The following is a 10,115-nucleotide window of genomic DNA, read 5'->3' as shown; positions in this document are numbered from 1 at the left end:
CTCAAGCTTACTGACCTCCCTGGAAGAGGGTATGATTCAAACTGCTCATTTAGGCTCCTTTCGCCCATAGAATGTCTCTGTGAATGTTAGTGGATATGTTGGCAAAAACATTGACAAAGCAATCATTTTACATTAAATTACTTGTCTTTCATTGAGCATGATATTGCTCTGAAAAGTAGCCTAACTGCACAACGTTGCCCTTACGTAAAGAAATTAAATAATTGTTAAATAGAGGAACAAAATATGTAAAACAATCTATCAAATATGTTGCTTTAGAGATTCCTACACAAGTACATGTTTTTTCATTTGAAAGTTATCTCTATTTAAATATGCAAAACACCATGCGCTCACGTCGCTCTGCTTCCTGAATGAAAGTCCCTCCCCCAATTAATACATCATACCAACTTCTGCACCTTTTTTGGATTGTTTACAGACTTGTCATTGCGTACAATGATAGGATTTTTGGGGGGATGGGGGTGAGGGGTAAAGTTTTCTGTTGCCTGAGCACAACGATGTGGAGTAGAGTGTTAAACACGTCAATGGCATTATGACAATTACATTATTATCTTGCTCAAGGGAATAACAGCAGATTTATTCACCTTGCCTGCTCAGGGATTTGAACTAGCGACCTTTCGGTTACCAACGCGCTTAACCGCTTAGCTACCTGCCACCCGTAAAGTATTTTAGGTTAAGAAACGGGAAACAAAAAGTAGTCCCTCCCTGTTTCAGTCCGTTTTGTGCCTAATGAAGGCGACCCTGTACACCTTACAAATTAGGTCACCACGGCGAGTGCTTTCTGAGCTCAAACCAATAGAAATGTCAAGATTCCTTTCCACAGACTGGGCTAAGTGCAGCATATATGATGAGGCAGAGTGTCGGTGGGGACGGATCAATAGCTTTGATGATATGAATGCATATCACACTTGGGGTCTATGGGAAAATAAGAGTCTTCACCTACCCAACAGGACTAAGTGATAATGTAGAAATACATGTCCGTTTAGGCTGTGGTCCCAAGGGAAGTCAATGTGAAAAATCTTGGCGATTTTGACACACATTTGAGTTAGATAGTAGGTGTTTTTGAATGCAATGTACATTACTTTAACAACAAGTGCACAATCACGTTATTACACAATTACTATTTTCTAGAAAGTGACAGCTGCGGTGGCAGATAGCCTAGCGGTTAAGACCACTTGGACAATAAGTGAAAGCTAGTTCGAATCCCCAAGTCCACTACGTGGAAAATCTTTCCAAGCCCTATTTTAATTTCTAAGACATTGTGTGTACGGTAGAACAAGATCGGTAAGAATAAATAGAAGACATCTAAAACTAGATCACACTGAGACACACTCTTACAGCGATGATAGAATACTTCACAGATACTGACCTTTACCTTGCTGGGACAATGGGGATTTCAAGGATAACTCGAATTTGAGGGCTCGGTTTTGATCTTTGAAAACAACCTCAGCACACGTAAGACTCCTCTTTCATTTTTGACATTTCACTTGTAATTGGAAAACATCACAACGTGTTCTTTTGAATTGGAAATTAATCATAAGATGCTGTCGCTCAATAACTTCAATACCAAATATGTCACTTGCAATGACGTGTTGACAACCAACCTGCGTCATGGGTCGAAGATAGAAGACATGAGAAATAGAATAAACATACCAGTATTGTTTTGTGTCAGATAGTGTCGGCATTGTATGAAAAGGGAGTACAGGCTTCCAAGAAAGGGTCCATGTATTTTCAATTACAGTCAATCCATAACTGATTGGGACAAGACATCTCAATTGAAAAGCAAGTAACCCTATTCATTCATTTATTCGTTTTTCACTTCAAATTCCATTTGCAATTTAACCTCAATTGATTCAAATCTGGCTAAAACCATAGTGAAGACACTGCCTCCACACTATTTCCATTACTGCTCGTCTTTTAATGAGAGGAAGAGCGGTATCAAGTCTCGGCCAGTTCAGTCCTATTCTTGGCCACTGACACATTGTTAGAGTCACAACGGCCAACTCGGCAGCTGGGGCCGGCCCACCCCGTTGACACCACAGTTCGTGGCCTTGATTGAGCGATGCGACCTGTGCCCCCGCACCCTACGCCGTTTGGCATGGCCCACTCTTCCCTCATCCAAGGGTTCGAGCGTGCCATCTGTCCCTAGGCTAGGGATCAGCAGACCCCAACGTGTCTCATTCTACTCTTTGTAGCCCTTTCCCAGAAGCCAAGGAACCAAAGGTGACATTTACAACTCAACTTTCCTCTCTCTACTCCAAACCAGGCTGCATGCACGGACAGTAATGAGGCCCAGATCCAGGTAGACTTTGCTTTGCTCAAAGGGACTTTTTTGAAGGATCACGCCATCTCACCAAATACCTAATTACCCCCTGGACACGCTTGGTCTCCTGCCAACTCACCACACCAGAACTCACACTGTTAATCACCATTCCTCCCTTCCTCACCTTTATAAGCAGCTTGTTTTGGCTAAGTGTTTGTTCAGTTTTATGGTGGCATGGGGCAGCCCAAGTCCTTAGTACGGTTCTGTTGTTGTTGTTGCTGTTGTTGTGTGTACCTGACGCTAAAGTAAGTGCCTTTTAGGTTTATGGAGAATTTTCTAATCCTATCCCTGATGTTTCCACACCACAGCGTTCTGGGTGCTTTGTTCAACGGTCTGCTCACCCACAGGAATACGAGGTTGAGTACAACAGCTGAGCCGAAGGAGGCCCAGGGGCCATCCCCAAATGCACCAAATCCACACACGGCAAACAGCAGAGGCACGAAGACAATGGGGACAAGGTGGTGATTTCGAAATATCTGAGTTTAACCCACACCATGGCCCCACTCCAACAACCATCGTCCCTAGCATCCTGTGACAGCCCCCGACGTTGTCTGTCACAGGCCAGGAAGACCCCCTCCCAGGAAGACCCCCAGCTTCTAACAATGGTCCAATCTATTAAGGCAGATACAGAGGCAGTGGTTAAAACAGTTGAAAACCAACAAAGCACTATTTAAAATTCATGGAGAACTGTTTCAGAACCACGCAGCATTGTTTGCACAGATGAGGCTACCGGAACCAACCAGCTCTTCGAGGTCCAGTGCACAGTACTTCTCCGCCCCAACACAGCCTCCAGCTGTAACCCCTAAACCTGAGCAAGCAGTGCAGACACCGCCCGGACCACCAACAGCGAGCTGCTGTTCCGGGACTGCAGCCACAGCCTCCCTCTACTAAATCCCTATGTTGCCTCACCTCCAAGCTCCATTCCAGCCTTAGGCTTCACTCCAAGCTCCATTCCAGCCTCCTCAGCAAACCTGTGCTTTTCAGTTAGTTAATAAATACCATGAACTGGAAACCTTGTCTTTAACCATAATTCCTACATTCTGGCAGATTCACCACAGTGGCAATATCACTCCTCAACCTAGCCTATGATAGAGTCCATCCTAGTCCTTTTCTTTAGGGACTGAGAATAAAGAAAGAGACTGGAAGGAAAATGTGTGTGTTTGTATTCGCATGGTATGAGTGTTTGTGTGTAAGTGAGTGCCGGTACATGTGTCTGTGTGAGTGAGTACATGTGTGTGCACTCACTTACGCACACAGACCTACCCAAACTGTGCACACGTGGAAGAAGCATGGGAGTTATGAAGAAACATTTTTCAAAAGGGATGTGTGTATTTTCTCTCACTTTCCTCGGAACCCGGTATTGATACTCAATGGATATGCGCGAGTCTACCCCTGCATGACAATCTTCAATGCCCGGCGTTTCTGACAGTTGCTGAGAGAGAGGTAGAGCGGGAGAAGGAGGAGAGGCGGGAGGGGGGTAGGAGGAGATACCTCTGCAACTCTCCTGTCAGCGCCTGAAGCACGATTCAAACTAGTGTCGGTATGTCAGGCTTCTGGTTTTGCAGCAATAAATGAAGGCCATCCACTTAATCACATTTCATCTCCTTCTCTTCCACAGGTGTATCCCTCCCCAACTGTTCTTGACCTGAAAAATAGATTTCATAAAGTAAGTTTTGTCTTCAAAGGGGAACAGTTTTTTTCTTCTTAGCCCTTTCCCACAGTATTATCAAATACATAATCACTCTAATAGGTAGGCGTGACTGGTAGATATAGAGAAGTGTACACTGTAAAGGGGTTACTGTGAATTTGACAGTAGCTTAAAAACTGTCAGCGACTACAGGGAAAAACAGACCAAAAGGACATTTCAAAATATTCAACCATTTAAAGGTTAAGACTTGCTGCCACTCCAATCTATCCCCTATACAAATTGATGTGGCACTATAACCACTTATGAGTTAAATTGGTACAGCATTCTCACTCACGGGTAAAAATAAGCCTCTTACAAGGCACACCTCCAAATATGTTAATGAGCCAGAAACAACAATACCATGTAACTACTGGTGGTCAAAATATTTTTGGTACTGTACTGTATTCTGTGTGGTGGAATTACAGTACCATTTGAAATATAGCACTTATTTGCCCAGCCCACAACATTTTCCCATAATGCACCATCATTTACAGTATGCTGCAGTAAAACGTTTCAGAGTATTTTACTGTTGATAATACAAAAAAATTACATATAATTTATAGTTTTCCGTAACAGTGTAGTTTTGCCCTTGTTTTTGAATTTAAGGATGAGGAAACCGGCTAGAGTAATTGATTTAAGACTGGGGTAGAGGACTCTTGCTAAGAGTTAAAGAGCAAATTAAAATATAAACATTTAATATTTGAGGATTTACAGTTCCACATAGTAAACACATAATATGGACACATACAAGATATCACAATATAATTTACATTGAGTGTACATGTCACGTGTGCTCCCTAGCCGACCTCTAGGACACCAGACTGCTAGTTATGGCGCACACCTGTCACCATCGTTACGGGCACCTGCGCGTCATCAGACTCACCTGGACTCCATCATTTCCCTGATTACCTTCCCTATATATGTCCCTTCCTGAACTTGCTTCCCGACTCTCAGCCCACTTGTTACAGAATAACGCCTCACCTAAGGGAAGCATCAGGGAGTGTTTTTTTTTTTTTTGGTGGGAATGACGTCGGGTCCGGGAGCCGCTACAGGCTCTCATGCCTCAGACAGATCGTCAGGCTCTCATGCCTCCGACGGTTCGTCAGGCTCCCCTGCCTCAGCCAAATCGCCAGGCTCCCCTGCCTCAGCCGACTCGTTGGGCTTTCATGCCTTCGCCGGATCGCCAGGCTCCCCTGCTTCCACCGGCTCGCCAGGCTCCCCTGCCTCAGCCGACTCGTTGGGCTTTCATGCCTTCGCCGGATCGCCAGGCTCCCCTGCTTCCACCGGCTCGCCAGGCTCCCCTGCCTCAGTCGACTCGCCAGGCTCCCCTGCCTCAGCCGGATCGCCAGGCTCCCCTGCCTCAGCCGGTCTGTCAGGAACGCGCCGGGGAGGGGATACCGTCACGTATGCCCTCTCTCCGGTGCTCTAGGTTGCCATGCTCCCGCGTCTCAGCCCGACTGACAGGTTTCCCGCACCTCAGCAGAGGTGACCGGTCCTCTCCTGATCCCTGGGCTTGTCATATTGGACGGCGTCCTGTAACTGAAGCCGCGGATCGGGGAGGGGGTCCTGTCACGTGTGCTCCCTCTTCGGCCTCTAGGTCACCAGACTGCTCGTTATGGCACCCACCTGTCACCCTGATTACTTTCCCTATATATGTCACTCCCTTTGGTTTCTTCCCCAGGCGTTATTGTTCCAGTTTCATGTCTGTGTGCTGTTAGTGTATCTTGTTTTGGATTATGTTTATTTTGTTTAAAACACTCACTCCCTGAATTTGCTTCCCAATTCTCAGCGCATAAAGTTACAGTACAAAACATGCTCTTTCCATGACAGACTGACCAGGTGAAAGCTATAATCCCTTATTGATGTCACTTGTTAAATCCACTTCAATCAGTGTAGATGAAGGGGAGGAGATGGCTTAAAGGATTTTTAAGACACTTGAGAGATGGATTGTGTATGTGTTCCATTCAGAGGGTGCAGGGGCAAGACAATATGTAAGCGTCTTTGAACAGGGTATGAAGTCGGTGCCAGGCGCACCGATTTGTGTCAAGAACTGCAAACTGTTTTGTTGCTTAAAAACCTGTTGGGGCTAGGGGGCAGTATTGAGAATTTTGAAAAAAATATGTGCCCATTTTTAACTGCCTCCTACACCAACTCAGAAGCTAGAATATGCATATTATTGTTCAGGTTTGGATAGAAAACACTCTGAATTTTCTAAAACTGTTTGAATGGTGTCTGTAAGTATAACAGAACTCATGGCAGTCAAAACCCTGAGACAAATTCTGACAGGAAGTGGATACCTGATGTGTTGAATTACCTTTAAGCCTATGCCATTGAAACACACAGGGGCTTATTAATCTTTGAGCACTTCCTATGGCTTCCACTAGATGTCACCAGTCTTTAGAAAGTGGTTTGAGTCTTCTACTGTGAGAACTGAACGAACAAGAGCCTTGGAACGGTGGTGGCCGATTAGACTCTGGCGCGCGAGTTCATGTTGGGTACTCTCGTTCCAATACGTTTTAAAAGAGAATGCAATCGTCTGCCTTGAATATTATTCATGTTCTAGTTGAAAAAGGCACTAATGATTTATGCTATACAACGTTTGACATGTTTGAACGAACGTAAATATTTTTTTCCCCCTCTTTCATGAAGACAAGTCCGGCGGGCATAGATTATGTGCTAACAACACGGAGCGTTTTGGACATAAATTATGAGCTTTTTCGACCAAAACTACATTTGTTATGGACCTGGGATTCCTGGAAGTGACATCTGATGAAGAGAATCAAAGGTAATGGATTATTTACATAGTATTTTCGATTTTAGATCTCTCCAACATGGCGGTTAGTCTGTATCGCAAAGCGTATTTTTCTGGGCGCAGTGCTCAGATTATTGCAAAGTGTGATTTCCCAGTAAGGTTATTTTTAAATCTGGCAATCCGGTTGCGTTCAAGAGATGTAAATCTATAATTCTTTGAATGACAATATAATATTTTACCAATGTTTTCGAATAGTAATTATTTAATTTGTTGTGCTGATTTGACTGGCGGTATTGGAGGGAAAAGATTTCCTCAACATCAACGCCATAGTAAAACGCTGTTTTTGGATATAAATATGAACTTGATAGAACAAAAAATGCATGTATTGTCTAACATAATGTCCTAGGAGTGTCATCTGATGGAGATTGTCAAAGGTTAGTGCATAATTTTAGCTGGTTTTCTGCTTTTGGTGACGCCTGTCTTTGCATTGACAAAACATTACACACAGCTATTTTCAATGTACTGTCCTAACATAATCTAACTTTATGCTTTCGCCGTAAAGCATTTTTGAAATTGGACAACGTGGTTAGAATAAGGAGTTGTTTATTTTTCAAAGGGTGTAAGATAGTTGTATGTTTGAGAAATTTGAATTATGACATTTAATCGTTTTCAAATGTGGCGCTCTTGATATTTCACCTGTTGTTGATAGGGTGTACCAGGGGTGGGATGCTTGCGTCCCACATAGCCCATAGAGGTTAAATGTTTCCTGTGTGTATCAAGAATGGTCCACCACCCAAAGAACATCCAGCCAACTTGACACAATTGTGGGAAGCATTGGAGTTAACATGGGCCAGCATCCCTGTGAAACACTTCCAACACCTTGTAGAGTCCATGCCTCGACGATCTGAGGGTAAAGGGGGTGCAACTCAGTATTAGGAAGGTGTTCCTAATGTTTTGTACACTCCGTGTATATGCCTTTTCTCAGACACTTTTATCCAAAGCTACTTAGTCATGCGAGCATACATGTTCGCACTGGTGACCCCAGCGGGAATCGACCCATGATCTGTCATGCTCTTATCTGAGCAATAAAGTAATATCTGTATCAGAATCATTGAACTTGGTGCTATCTACTAGTTCTGAAATAATGTCCCTTTCATTGCAAATTAAATTATTTTAATGACCAATAGGGGGCAGAACAACAGTATCTAAGTAAACGCACCTCCAGTCAATCTTTATCTCAACACTAGTTGAAATCTCTCTCCCTTCCAAATTGGCCAACTTTTATCATATAGATAAATGACAAACTTAAATGGATTGCCTTATCGATACAAAGGTATGCTAATATCCAAGCAGTAGCGTTGCAACCAAAAGCTACATTGGAGCTGAGCATTTGTATGCTAGAGGTATAATGGCTTTAATAATAATAATAATCAATAATTAATGTCCTATCATAAAAATGAATGACCGGTGATGGCACCGTTTCACCACGTCCAGGACGATCGATATTGCTACACACATACGATTTCCTGATAGATCTTGTGTCGACCTTAGCCCTCAGCATCTGAGTTGTGCATATTGAGTGTTGAATGGGGCATTGCATGGAGATTTGCGAGGGTATAGTAACAACACATAACACCTGTGCTGTAGAACAGTGGTTCCCAAACTGTGGGTCGTGACAGGGGTCCAGGTGGGCCGTGGGATTTCCTAGGTCTTAGTATGTTTTTTTGCGACTCAACAGACACCTTAATTAGTGGGTCATGGAGCAAAGCAAAACATTTGGGAACCTCCTCTGTAGACTGCAACACTTCTGAAGCTTCCGTAGTTTGACATTCGACATAGCCTTTTCCTCCTCACTCTTTTCCTTTTCCTCCTTCTTCCTCCACGACAGAGTAGAAAGCCAGTCTTACATTTGATGTTTCTATGGAAACCCTGTAGCCACCATGAACTCATGAGTTAATTTCCCCGTGGGCAGTTGTAAAGTCGGGGCGAGCTCTGCTACTCTAGCAAGCGGTCTAATTGTATGTCTCACTGCTCCCTGACATTTATCAATCAATGTTGCATTGCCTCATGGGAAGGGAGCCTATGACAACATTAGAGGCCTCACATGACGCAGCTGTTTACAGCTCTGCTTAAAAGGCAGGTAGCATAAACGTAACCACATGTAAGATATGGATTTGCATTACAATACACATCAAACGTCCGTTGCAAAGTTACACCTCACTTTTCACATTTTCTAGTTATTACATAAAACCGATCAGAAAGCCAATGAATACCGAAGTCACTCTGGAATTTATTATTGCAGGGATATGTTATATGGAGGACCCGGCAACTTCAAATTAAACGAAATCATTTGAGCTCATGACTACTGGTTTCTATATAATTTTACTTACAAGCAAATCATTTATGAATTTATTGTTACAAAATCAGCTTGCAAGGCTGCTGGCCAACTATCTGCTAACGTTACACTACTAGCCTGCTAACGTTAGCCCTACCAGCCTGCTAACGTTATGTTAGCACTGCATGAGTTAGCCAGTTGCTATTACGGCTACATTAAAGTAAACCAAAGTTTTGGAAATACATAACACCATCTAACTAGTTATCAAATAATGTTATCGGTATATGCAGTTATCTTAACCAGCTAAAGTTTGTTATTTTAACATGCTAGTTAACCTAGCTAGCCAACCACCACAGTTGACATAGCTAAGTAGTAAGCCAGAGAACAACAACAACAGGCAGGAACCCACAAAACACACACACAAAAATCCAGCAGATATAAAGTAGCGAGAGCGGAGACTTACTGATTGACAGCTGAGTTAGCTACCAAAGAAGAACCAAGGAAAGAGACACTTCAGAGAGGCCATTTCACTGGCTGAGGGAGAGTCAGCTAATCCAATAGCAATATAGTGAGGTAAATCAAAAGGAAATAGATTCCAGAGGTAATAATCCAGATGCAGCAATGGGCACAGGAAACGAGGGGAAGTCAACAATAAGACAGCGATCAGAAGAAGGCTCCAGGCAGACGGAAATGATCACAACAGCACAGTCAGCTAGCTACTGTGCTAAGAGAGAAGATTGGGGCCATTCTCCGGGTCTATTTATGTCAGGAAAGGCTGTGTAGCAAAAACATTGACACATCGTTCCTATGACGGCGACAGAAGTATCAAGATTTGTGACCAGCAGCCTTCATCTTGACGTGGGTGAATGTGTTGAGAGGTGTCACTGGCCTCTTGTCACTGGTGGTGTGAAAGAGAGAGGAAAATAGTGTTCCAACATGGACACACGCACATCACCCACTCACTGAATGGGGGATGCCATTGCCCTTTTCTCCATACTACTAT

This window comes from Salmo salar, chromosome ssa07 (genome assembly GCF_905237065.1).
Source record: "Salmo salar chromosome ssa07, Ssal_v3.1, whole genome shotgun sequence".
Lineage (NCBI taxonomy): Eukaryota > Metazoa > Chordata > Actinopteri > Salmoniformes > Salmonidae > Salmo > Salmo salar.
This window is presented reverse-complemented; position numbering follows the sequence as displayed.